This window comes from Microtus oregoni, unplaced genomic scaffold, assembly GCF_018167655.1.
Source record: "Microtus oregoni isolate MIOR12 unplaced genomic scaffold, Mior012 000020F_ref0000438, whole genome shotgun sequence".
NCBI lineage: Eukaryota > Metazoa > Chordata > Mammalia > Rodentia > Cricetidae > Microtus > Microtus oregoni.
The window spans coordinates 35028680-35040672 of NW_024543079.1; the positions used below are offsets into that span (position 1 = coordinate 35028680).

Here is an 11993-nt window from a genome sequence, read left to right on the forward strand (position 1 = left end):
TGGGACAATTTTGTTTTAATCATGTAAGGAAGATGAAAAGCATGCTTATATCTATATTCATGATAATCATTCACTTGAAAAACAATGTAACAACATTGTAATTTATATATTGCCTAAAAGATTTTCTTGGGGTATATAAGCTGTAGAGGAAAAATAAAGAGAGAGAATAAGGAATAATAAAAATAGAGTTAGAAGGAAAAATTCAAAAATGAGAGATTAGAAAAAAAAACATTAAGGTAATTAGAATGAAAACATCAAGAGAGACCAAGGGGACATTTCTGGATAGAGAATACAGGCGAAGAATAAAGAAGGAAACCATCAAGAGACTATGTGAGTGTCTTTTCCCTTAACCCCTCAGAAAAAGTCACAGTACACCAACTCCATGGATTTCCCTTTGAGCCACGCTGCTGGAAGCTGGTCCACCAGGCAGCGAAAGGGGTAGAACTGAGACCACCCACCTCCAACAAGGATGCTCCTCAGCAGGAAGAAGCTAAGAAAGAATCTCCACCACCACCCCCCACTCCACAATTCTCTACCCCTTCAGGGTTTGGAATGATAGATTGTCTGTCTTGGTTAGGCAGCTCCAGGAGGGGGTCTGGCCGGACTGCAGAGGAAAACGTGTGCTGCAGACAGTTCCATCCCTACAAAGGGTCATAGCTATCTCTTCCTCTAGCAGACCACTCGGCTTCCCCTGAGAAAGAGTCTGCTCCTTCACTGTGTGTCCCAGAAACACAGTCCCGTCTGCTGAACCATTAGGGTCCTGTTTCTTTAGGCTGCCTTGTAGATCTAACACATACATCCTCCCCCCAATACAGACTCATATACAAGAAGAGAAAATGCACAAAATACATATAAAATTTAGTAATGAAAATTAAAAAGTTCAATTTTAAAAAGTACAAAGTAAGGGCTTCACTAAATGTGCTGCCCTGGATTGGAGCATTCATTTTTTTCATCTCTCCCACTAAGAGTTATGCAAGATTTATTGGTGAAATTTGCAACTCAAGTTTCTTGATTCAGACTAGCCAGTACTGTTTATATATCACAATGTTTCATTTCAAAATCTACTGAGCACTTCCTGTGGAGGCTTTAAAATCAGCTCGATAATTCTCTGTCCCTAGGTGATTTCTTCCCATATGGGTTTTTTAATACAGCACATAAAATTGATCATCTTCATCATTTTAAAATTATGGTTCAGTGATACTAAGTATATTTATACTGTTGTCCGACAGACCTCTCAACATTTAAATCTTGCAAATCTAGAGCTCCGTACCTATTGAACAACAGTGCCATTCACCTCCTTGCTCCGCCCCAAGTAGGGAGTCACTTCCTACTACCTATTTCCATGGATGTGACTGACTAGACACCCACGTGAGTGCAATGGCATTGTGTTTTGCTTGTCTTTCTGTGACCGTCTTATTTCCCCTGGCATGAGATACGTCATCATCCTGTCATAGTTGTCCACGCACGGAAGTGTGATGTGAACTCATTCACCTATTTTTGCCTTTTTCTTTCTTGGGGGAGTGGGGTCATGGAAGCGTACAGGGAATGAAAACTAATCCTTCTTCCTCCACTTCCCCAAGATCTGGGATTACAAATGTGCACCACAATATCTGCTCTTAATTTACCACTTGCATGCTAGGTTCTACCACACACCCCCTCCCAATTTTTCTAAAGTATAACAAGGGGCTAGAGAGATGACTCAGTGAATGAGGGCTCTTACTACCCCTCCAGAGGACCTGAGTTCAGTTCCCAGCACCCATGTCAAGCAATTCAGAGCAGCTTATAACTTCACCTTCAAGAGATGTGATGCCCTCTTCTGGCCTCTGGGCACATCAGCATTCACTGCACTCACCTGCATGTGTGCACACAGAGACACACGTACATACACATAATTTAAAAATAAAACAGAGTATTAAAAGAAGAGAGTTGGTATGTAACTCCCTTGTATTTCAATTTCACTCCACGTATTTCATTCCAAAAGCCATTTACTTTCTATCTTAATGCTGAAATATCATTCTCACCTTGATTCAAATTGTTCTTGTTAATTTATGATTTACTATGAAAGATATTGTTATAAACATTTTCAAGCATGCAGAAAAGTCTTGCCTTGGGTTCTAGCTCAGTGTTGGAGTACATGTCTGGTACTACAAAAGACAGACAGACAGAGAGACAAGAAAGCCAGATGTAGGAACTCACTGATATAATCACGACACTTGCAAGCTGAGACAGAAGCACTGGCAAAGAGAAGTTAGGATGCATTTGGACAAACCATGTTACTCCATGGAGGCAGAAGGCATAGAGAAGGCTGTGCTCATGCCCAGGGATCCTGGGCCTATAAGAACCACATCTCATGAACTCCAGAGTGACAAGGTGTTCCTGGCACCTTGGAGTCAGAGAGACAGTAAAGCTTCAGAAGGTCTGAGGGATCCTTATAAATCAAATGATATCATCTGACCCTGCACAGATTAGCACTATTTCACACAAATGTGTGGTCCGTGTAATGGTAAAAATAAAATGGCGCCATTCCCCAAGGGGCAGCAGCGGGCAGCGGGCCACGAGGGGCAGTGGGTCCCAGGCAGGGAGCCGCATGGCAGATAGGAGGGTCAGTCAGACTCATGAGGAGCTGTGCAGGTAAAACAGAGACAGACAGGCACACCATGCAGAGAAAGTGGGTATTTATTTAGTGGGTTATAGAAGGGAAGGGGAAAGGGGAGAGGGAAGAAGGGGGACGAGGAGAGAGAGAAAGAGAAAAACAGAGATGGAGGGACAAAGATTCACACTTTCTCGTCAGTTTCATGTCACAAGGTTTTCTTTCTGTGGCGCTGAGAATCGAGTTCCTTGCACACGCTAGTGAATGCTCTACAACTGAGCTGTGCCCCTGCCCCCATCATCTGGTTTTAAAAGTCATTTCAAGCTTGATTTAGACTTTTACAACATTTCTTTTATTTTTTTATTATCCCTGCTATGTGAGGACTTTTACAACATTTCATAATCCATACCAAATCTTTCCCAGGTTTCCTTAAGAGAAAATGGTAGAGACCTATATAAGACCCTGTTAATGGTTTTCTTATTCTGATGCAAGAAAGGTAATTAAAAGAAGAGCAGGAAACAAAATTGAAAAGCTGTTTTGGGTAGGCGAGCGTGTGCACTGTACATAGGCAGCTTTGCTGGAAACTGGGAAGATACAGAATGTGCACAGGTGGTTTGCCGAAGGATGTTTGCCACACATCCTCTCCCCAGGTTTTTGTTTTTTGCTTTTGGTTTCGTTGTTGTTCTTTTTTTTTTTTTTAAAGACAGGTCCTTCCTATGTAGCCTAGACTAGCCTTGAACTCATAATCTCTCTGCCACCATGCCTGGCTTAATTTTGAGTTTTAGAAACTAGTACCTGAGCAAATGTGATTCTATTTTCTTCATTTTATGCTTTCCAATTGATAACTACTGGAAATGGAGGATATTAGCCTTCCGTTTCCCTCTATCCTTCTTTTTAAAATTATTTTATTAGTATTTTATGTGTATAAGTGCTTTTGCTCAAATGTATGTCTGCGCCACCTATGTACCCAGTGTCCACAGAAGTGAGAAGAGAGCTTCAGGTCCCCAGGAGTGGAGTTACAAACCGTAGCAAGCCGCCATGTTGGTGCCGAAAATCAAACTCAGGTTCTCCGCAAGAGCAGCAAGTTCTCTTAAGCATCTCTCCAGCTTGCTTCTGGTCTTCTTAACTTGTCACTTAACTATGTGCGACTTCTTCACTGTGACCTTCCAAAGGTTGTTCATTCACTGGGAGTGTGTAATCAATAAATCTAGTTGGAGGCACACAGACACCACAGAGAGGATGCCACAGGCAACCTCACCATCTTGGAAGCACACACTCTCTCCTTAGGGCCTCATGCAGAGGCCATGAACCCGTATTACCTGTGTCCCAGCCAGGATGTCAGTGTCAGAAATGCAATAACATCAGACACGCTCTGTTTTGTTCTCCCTGGACTGTGTCAACAAGAGCATCTCTCCTGAGATCACTGTTCTAAAGGTTATGACCTCGAGCTTTGCCCCTCCCACGGGCTGCCCATCACTCTCCAACCTCACAACCAGCAGCTAATCAGAGCAGGCCTGTGGATGACAGTCCCGCCTCCCTCCCCCCAGCCACATTAGCAAGAAGTTGCTAGCTCTTTCCCTCTACTTTAGCCTGTCTGCCCCACACTGCATTGTTCTTAACCCGCAGTCTCTGGCTGCCCAGGAAGGTATACACTAATGAAAAGTGGCCTTCTGTCTGACAGTGGCAGAAACTCATTTGTAACCTGCACCACACAGCCATTTGAGCAATGATGTCCTCAGTCTCCACCCAGAGCTGGTGCATCTGGGAGTGGCCTAGAATTCTGCCTTGATGTGCAGTTTTGACTTTGTTACCACAGTTGTGTGTTCAAATCAGAACCTCAGGATTATACACCATATTTCTGACTAACTCATATTTTAGGAAATTTCTAAAAAGTCATGCTGTCAAAGCTGCCATGGTTTGTTGGCTTGGACTTAGAACCATATCAAGGGCCTTGCGCTTGTTGAATGAATAATTCCTCTGGATTTCCAGGAAGAAAATAATGTTTTGTGCTAGTTGCTTAGGAAGAAATCTTAGATGGTCAATGAAAGACTGGAATGCAGACTCATATTGAGTGCCATTGTTGGAAGAATGACGAAGCAAAAGATAGGTCATCAGGAAGATTTGTTATTTTGTCTTACGAAGACCTGGAAGAATTCTGTTTCTAAAACTCACAGCTATTTAAAGCAAAGCTGAGGTGCCAAGTCGCAGCCCCCCCGCTATTGCTGCCCGGATCCCACCATTCCCTTCCTCTGAGAACATGGCTCTGCCTCCCACATACGCCAATCTTGGCAAGCCGGCCAAGGATGTCGTCACCAAGGGCTACGGCTTTTTCTTAATAAAAGTTGATTTACAAACGAAATCTGAAACTAGACTGGAATTTGCAAGCTCAGCCAACACAGGGACCACCAAAGTGAACGGCAGTCTGGAAACCACATACGGAGTCAAGTTTGACCTTTACAGAGAAGTGGGACACAGACGACACCATGGCCCTCGAGATCACCGCGCAAGAGCAGCTCGTGTCTGGACCGAAGCTGAACATCGATTCTTCCTTCTCACCTAACACTGGGCAGGGGTGGGGGGATGCTAAAAACAAGACAGGGTGCAGGAGGGACCATATCAGCCTGGCCTGTGATACGGACTTTAACCTCCCTGGGCCCTTTGGCTGTGAGGGCTGACTGGCTGGGTACCCAACGAGTTTTGAGACCTTGAAGTGCTGAGTGACCCAGAGCAACTCCACAGCTGGCTACAAGACAGGTAGATTCAGGTTCATACTAAGGTGAACAGCAGCACAGAGTTTGGTGGCTCCATTTACCAGAAGGTGAACAAGAAGTTGGAGGTCGCTATCCATCTCTCCTGGGTAGCAGGAAACAGTAACATTCACTTGGGAATAGCAGCCAAGTATCAGGTCGACCCTGATGCCCGCTTTTGGGCCAAAGTGATCAAACAACTCCAGCCTGATCAACTTAGGGTACACTCATGCCCTAACACCAGGTATCAAACTGACGCTGTCAGCTGTGCGGGATGGCAAAAACATCAACGCAGGAAGCCACGAGCTTGATCTAAGCCTGGAATTTCAAGCATAAATGAAGATGGTACAATCGTTAATTTTAAGCCATTTTGCAGCATAGCTACGTGCAGAATTTAGTGTACCTTTTAATGCACGTTAGGGATGCAAGAATTGATAGATACTGCATTAGATCTCCAGACTAAGGAAGCCTTGGCTTTAGGGTGTTTGCCATTTTAGAGGTACAGCAAAAAAAAAAAAAAAAATCCCATTCCAGAAAGGGTCCTTTTAGCTGTAGATGAGGGCTGGGAGGAGCCCTCTAGAAATGTCAGGCCACAGGTGGAAGCTGGGAGTGTGTGGGACCCTTTGTAAATCTCTATCTAGTCCACAGGTGAAATTGTGACTTCCTAACCAACCTTGGCGTCCCAAGACCGTAACTGCTGTGAAGCACGTCCACACCTGTGTGACCTCTGTTAAACCCTCACCACTCTGTATTTTAATAATTTAATGGGTACATTATAGAATCTTCCATTTTTATGGAATTAGCTCCTTCCCTTCAAATGATGTAATTAATATCACTTAAAATAAAACTTGAATAAGATATTAAAACCTCAAAAAAAAAAAAACAAGGAAAAGAAAACCTCCATTCTCACTAGCTTTGAATGTTGTCTTGGGAGACTATGCTTTGATGAGTTAAGCAATGATTGAAGCCACGTGTGGGGTGCCCATTTCGAATCCTAGCACGGCAGAGACGGAAGCATGCAGATCTCTCTGTGAGTTTGAGGCCAGTCTTCTCTACACAGTGAGCTCCAGGCTAGCTGGGACTACACTCTGAAAGTCAGTCTCAAGAAAACAAAACAGCCGGGTGGTGGTGGCGCACGCCTTTAATCCCAGCACTCGGTAGGCAGAGGCAGGCGGATATCTGTAAACTCGAGACCAGCCTGGTCTGCAAGAGCTAGTTCCATAACATGCTCCAAAGCCACAGAGAAACCCTGTCTCAAAGAACAAATCAAAACAGGGATGATAATTTTATGTTGACTCACAAGAGTCCACAGTGAAAGCCTTGTGTGGTTATGTTTGCCTCTGGAAATGGCTTCAAGTGAGATAACCATCTGAGCTCTGAACCAGAAGGAGGATGAAGAGTCTAACGCAAACACGGGACCCAAATGCAGTGATGCACCATTGTGGGGAGGAGGATGTGTGAGCTGTGGAGAGGCCACGCCTGGGCCGCTGGTCTCTTCCTTGAGCAGAAATGGCAGAAGCAAAGAAGCAATAGCCACTAAATAAAACAGGGAATCTACAAAGAATTTGTCACTCAGGAACAGTTCTGGGCAGGAAGAAAAGGAAAAACACACACACACACACACACATACACTGCACCATGGCCCAGGGATGTTTATATAGCAGGCTGGGGCTCCTCCAAGAGTCTGGTTTATTGTGTTCTCCTGGGTTTTCATGAGCTGTGCTAAGGGCTATTCAACACTTTGCAGTAGAGCCCTTCATGATTCAGAACCTCTCCTGCTTGCCATTCTAAACCAAGCACTTGACAAAGAGTCCAGATGGAAACAGAGTCTTATTCAAGTTTTATTTTGTGCACACTGAATTGAGGCCAGACTTAGTTTCCTCCTTTGAGGGAAAGAGAAATGGGACCAGGCAATGCCCTTACCTTAAAATAATGTGGTTAGAATAATCCACCAAGGTAGACATGTGGGAGGGGCTTATATTCATAACAACAGACCATCAACTGGCAGCTTAAAATAACAGGATAATATTCACAGTTTGGAGCTAGAAGCCTGAAGCTGAGGTTCAGCAGGCCTCACACTCTCTGAAAGCTTCAGAAGGATGCATTCTGCTAGCTTCCCATCTCCCCACAGTCCTTTTATTCCTTGGTTACAGGGGTCTCACCCTGCTTTCTGATCTCCCTCTCTGTCTCTTTCCTCTTCTAATAAGGATGCTCACGATATCAGATTAATGGTCCCATATTCCAGTATGACATTATCCTATTTAACTATATATGCAATTATCCAATTTTCAATGAAGCCACATTCTTTTTTTTTTAAAGTGCATTGGTGTTTTGCCATGAGTGTGGGTCTCCTGGAACTGGAATTACAGACAGTTGTGGGCTGCCATGTGGGTGCTGGGAATTGAATCCAGGTCCCCTGGAAGAGCCATTTCTCCAGCCTCGTAAAGCCACATTCTTAAGTTCTAACTATTAAAGCTTCAACACAGTTTGGAGGGACATCATTTGTGCTAGCTAGGTTTTTGTTGTTGTTATCCTGACACAATCTAGAGTCACCTGGCCAGAGGAACCCTTAGTTAGGGTTTGCCTCCATCAGCAGGCCTGTAGGCAAGTCGATCGGGCTTTGATTGATTGATGTGTGAGGACCCAGCCCACTATGGGCAGTGCCACCCCTGGGCAGGTGGGCTTTGGTCATATAAAAAAGCAAGCTAAACAAGCCATGGAGCAAGTCAGTAAACAGCTCTCCTCTGTAGTTCCTGCCCCTGCTCCAGCTTGAGCTCCTCTCCTGACTTCCCTCAATATTGGCTGTGATAAAGACACAAGCCACATGTCGTGGTTTCAATGAGAATGGCCCTCATAGGACCATATTTTGAATGTCTCGGTCCCACGTGGTTGACTGTTTAGGGAATTTTAGGGGGTGCCTTGTTGGAGGAGATGAATCACTAGGTGTGGACTTAGAGGTTTCAAAAGTGCGTTCCAGACTCAACCTCACTCTTTCTGTCTGCCTGCGACTTGTGTATCAGATGTGAACATTCAGCTACTACTCCAGTGCTATACTTGCCTGCTTCCTGCCATGATCTCCGCCATGATGGTCATCGATTAACCCTCTAAAACTGTAGGTAAACCCCCAGTTATATGCTTTATTTTATAATTTACCTTGGTCATGGTTTTTGGTGCAACAGAACAGTAACTAAAACACCAAAAAGCCCTTTCCTTACAAGTTAGTTGGATCACAGTCTCCGTCACAGTGATAGAAAGTGGAGTGGAACACAGTGCAGCCCCTCACACCTTCTGGAGACATGACTGAGGATCCTCCAGCACTCACGATCTGTGTACCTCTGAGACAGTCAATGTGAAGTACTGAAGAATTCATAAATCACACATGTAAAGGGTCATGGCTACTTCACACGACTCTCAACGGGGACAAGGCTGGCAGAAGACACCATTCTGACATCTCTGCGTCAGATTCTGCTTCATTGGTATCTGGACATGCTGGTCTGGCTGCTGCTAGGTGAGACTCCCCTTAGGGCGAGGGGACTGGCCCTTTGTAGCATCAGATCGGTAAGTCATTCACTGTGGCTGAGGGGTGAGGGGTATGAAGTCGGAGGTTTCTGAGCAAGGGCCCTAACCAAGGAAAGGTCTGCACAGTGAATTGCTAGAAGCCAAAGCCCACATTAGTTGAGTGCCATCTGTGCTGACTGATAAATCGGGTCCTTGTGCAGATCTAAAGCAAAGTTTCTCCCAGCTCCCTGTCAAATGGAACACCGACAGCATCCTCTACAGATGGTGATAGGTGAGTGAATGAGAAAGGAGTCAGGTTATAATGATCCGTACCAACAGATTATCCAAAACTTAAATTGTGGGCCCACAAGATGGGTTAAAGCATTTCCCACAAAGACTGATGACTTGAGTTCAATCCCTGAGATACACATGGTGAAAGGAGAGAACTGACTCCTCCAAGTCATCCTCTGACTTAGACACACACACACACACACACACACACACGCACAACGCACGCACGCGTGCGCGATTGCGTGCATACCCATATACAAAATAGACTAATGAAATTTTTGAAATTAAAATGCCCCATTAGGCTGGAAGTCTCTCTTTGTAATCTTGCTAGGAAACTCTGCCCACTGTGCTCCCTTATTCCCAGTGCCCAGAGGCTATTAGTACAATTTGCCCTGGTTCACTGTGGCTGCTAAAACCACTACTAAAACTCAGTCAGACATCTCATTAGTACATTTCCCATGCCCATCTCAGGGCAGCTTATACAACTGGAAGCAGGCTTTATTTTGCTATGAATTATACATCTGAGAGCCCCCTTATTAGGGGTGATTTAAATAACAGTGGGAGAGAAAACTATTAAACTAGGCATGCTTGTTGTCTTCTGTTTCTAGAGCATGTTCACTCTGTAATGGTGTTGGGAGACACTAGAGCATCTTACTGGGAAAATGCTTCATAACAGCATTTTGTCCTGAAACTAGTTGATAGTTGGAGTATGATGGGGACTCTGCAAATTATTACTGATTTCTGCTGCTTTGATTTTCTTCATTCTCTGCTACACAGTCGGCAGTGATTTGCTTTGTGGCACAGAAGGTATGAGAACTTGTGGGGCTACTAATATAGAATGTAGCAATGATGTGGTTAACTGGGGAGACCCTGAACACTAAGAATTACCCCCTGAGATGCAGGATGAGGTTCAAGATCTGTCCCCCAAGAGCATCAGGGTGGGGCTGATGGGACTTAAAGGGCACTCTGAAGCTTCTCAGAGGGATAGAGGATCAGGCAAGGACCTAAGTCTTGGTCCTCCTCAATAGTGATCGACCCTTTGACCCCCACTGCAGCTACAGCGAAGTGCATTGCTGGGCACCATGGGGTCACGGAGCCCCTTATAAAGTGGAAGAAAAGAGCAACTGGGAGAGGGAGGAGCTTTGCTTCTGGCCGCCTGGATCAGGAGGGATGAAAGTCAGAGGAAAGACCTTGTTGATTTTCTTGATCTACCTTTCTATTCATAAAGGACGTAGTTGGCGGAACATGGTGGCACACACCTTCAATCCCAGCAGTTGGAAATGGGAATACGGAGGGCAGTGCGTCCAAAGCTGGGAATATATAGCTAATTCTAGACCACCTTTGAGACTTTTGTCTCCAAACAAAACAAAGCAAGAATATCATGACTAAAATAAAACACTGGGAAACACAAATAGCTTTTTCCCCAGATTCCACATCATTCCCCACCTATTATGAATATAGTCCTGTCTGCTCTCCCCACCCGTACACATGCGTGGTTGTATATGAGTTGTGTAGATGTATAGCAAGAGCATGTGTATGACAGCTACTCACTATTTCATTTATAATTTATATCTGCCTATGTAACTTGTTGACAGGCTGTATGTGGAGATCAATGGTTAAACACCTGCCTAGCAGATGCAAGGCCCTGGGTTCCAACCTCAGCAACCTCTCAAATAAAGAAATGGGGTGACGACTGTACTTTCCACTTTACGATCCTGTGAGTGCTTCTCCCACAAGATCTTTGTGGTGGCTTGAATGACAATGGCCCTGACTTTGTTACTGCTCTTCTGCTGTGAAGAGACATCATGACCAAGCCAACTTACAGAAGAAAACGTTTAATCGGGGGCTTGCTTACAACTTCAGAGAGTTAGTCCATCGTCATAACGGTGGAGAGCGCGGTGACAGGTAGGCACAGTGCTAAAGCAGCTAAGACTTACATCCTGAACTAATGGCAGTAGGCAAAGAATGTGGAGCTGAGCTTGACATGGACTTTTGAAACCTCAGACAAAGCCCACTCCCAGTGGTACACCTCCTCCAACAAGAACCACACCTCCTGATGCTTCCCAAACAGTTCTACTTCCTGGTGACTATGCATTCAAATACAGGAGTTTGTTGAGCTCATTCCCATTCAAACCACCACAGGCCCTGTGGGTTCACGCAGGATCCTGGGTAAGAAAGTTGGGAAGGATGGATGGGGCAGAGGGTACAATAGAATGTTCTTCCCACAAGGCAGCCTTCTAGAAAGAATCGCATAAACTATGATAAGTGAATGCACTTGGAAGCAAGGACATGAGGGGACTGCCTGGGCATGTCCCCACTATCGCTATGGGAACGGCAAGAAAAGGCCAGGAAGGAATATTCTCGGCTCTATTCACATAACAAACGATGAAAAACGATGCATCCCCTCTCTGTCCTCTTATTTGCTTAAGCTGTTTCCTTTACAAGCTGCCTTGGTCATGGCGTTTCTCTTAGCAATAGTACAGTGACTAAGACAGGAATGTTCTCTGGAATATGATGGTCAAGCTCTGAAGTGACTCCATGACTACCTACCTATATCCCAGTGTGGACTCTAATGACCAGAGTTCAATCAGCTGAGTGTGTTTTGAGTCAGTCTGAGGTAACATGGGGGGATGAGAACTGGTATCCTCGTCTGCTTCCTGCTGCTGTTAGAAACCTTAACTAAAGCAACATGGAGAGGAGCAGGTGTCCTCTTTGCCTTCCTCTTCTACCTCACAGTTCATCACTGAGGGAAGTCAAGCAGGACCACAAGGCACGATACCAGAAGCAGGGACCTAAGGCATAAAGGAACTCTGCTCACCAGCTTTTTCTATACAGTCCTAGCCCACTTGCCCATGGTGGCACTGTCT

General features: G+C 44.9%; 1 pseudogene; it reads left to right on the forward strand.

Moving 5' to 3' along the window:
- The first annotated feature begins 4847 nt into the window (after positions 1-4847).
- On the forward strand, positions 4848-5673 carry LOC121460535 (annotated as a pseudogene).
- Positions 5674-11993: the final 6320 nt, after the last annotated feature.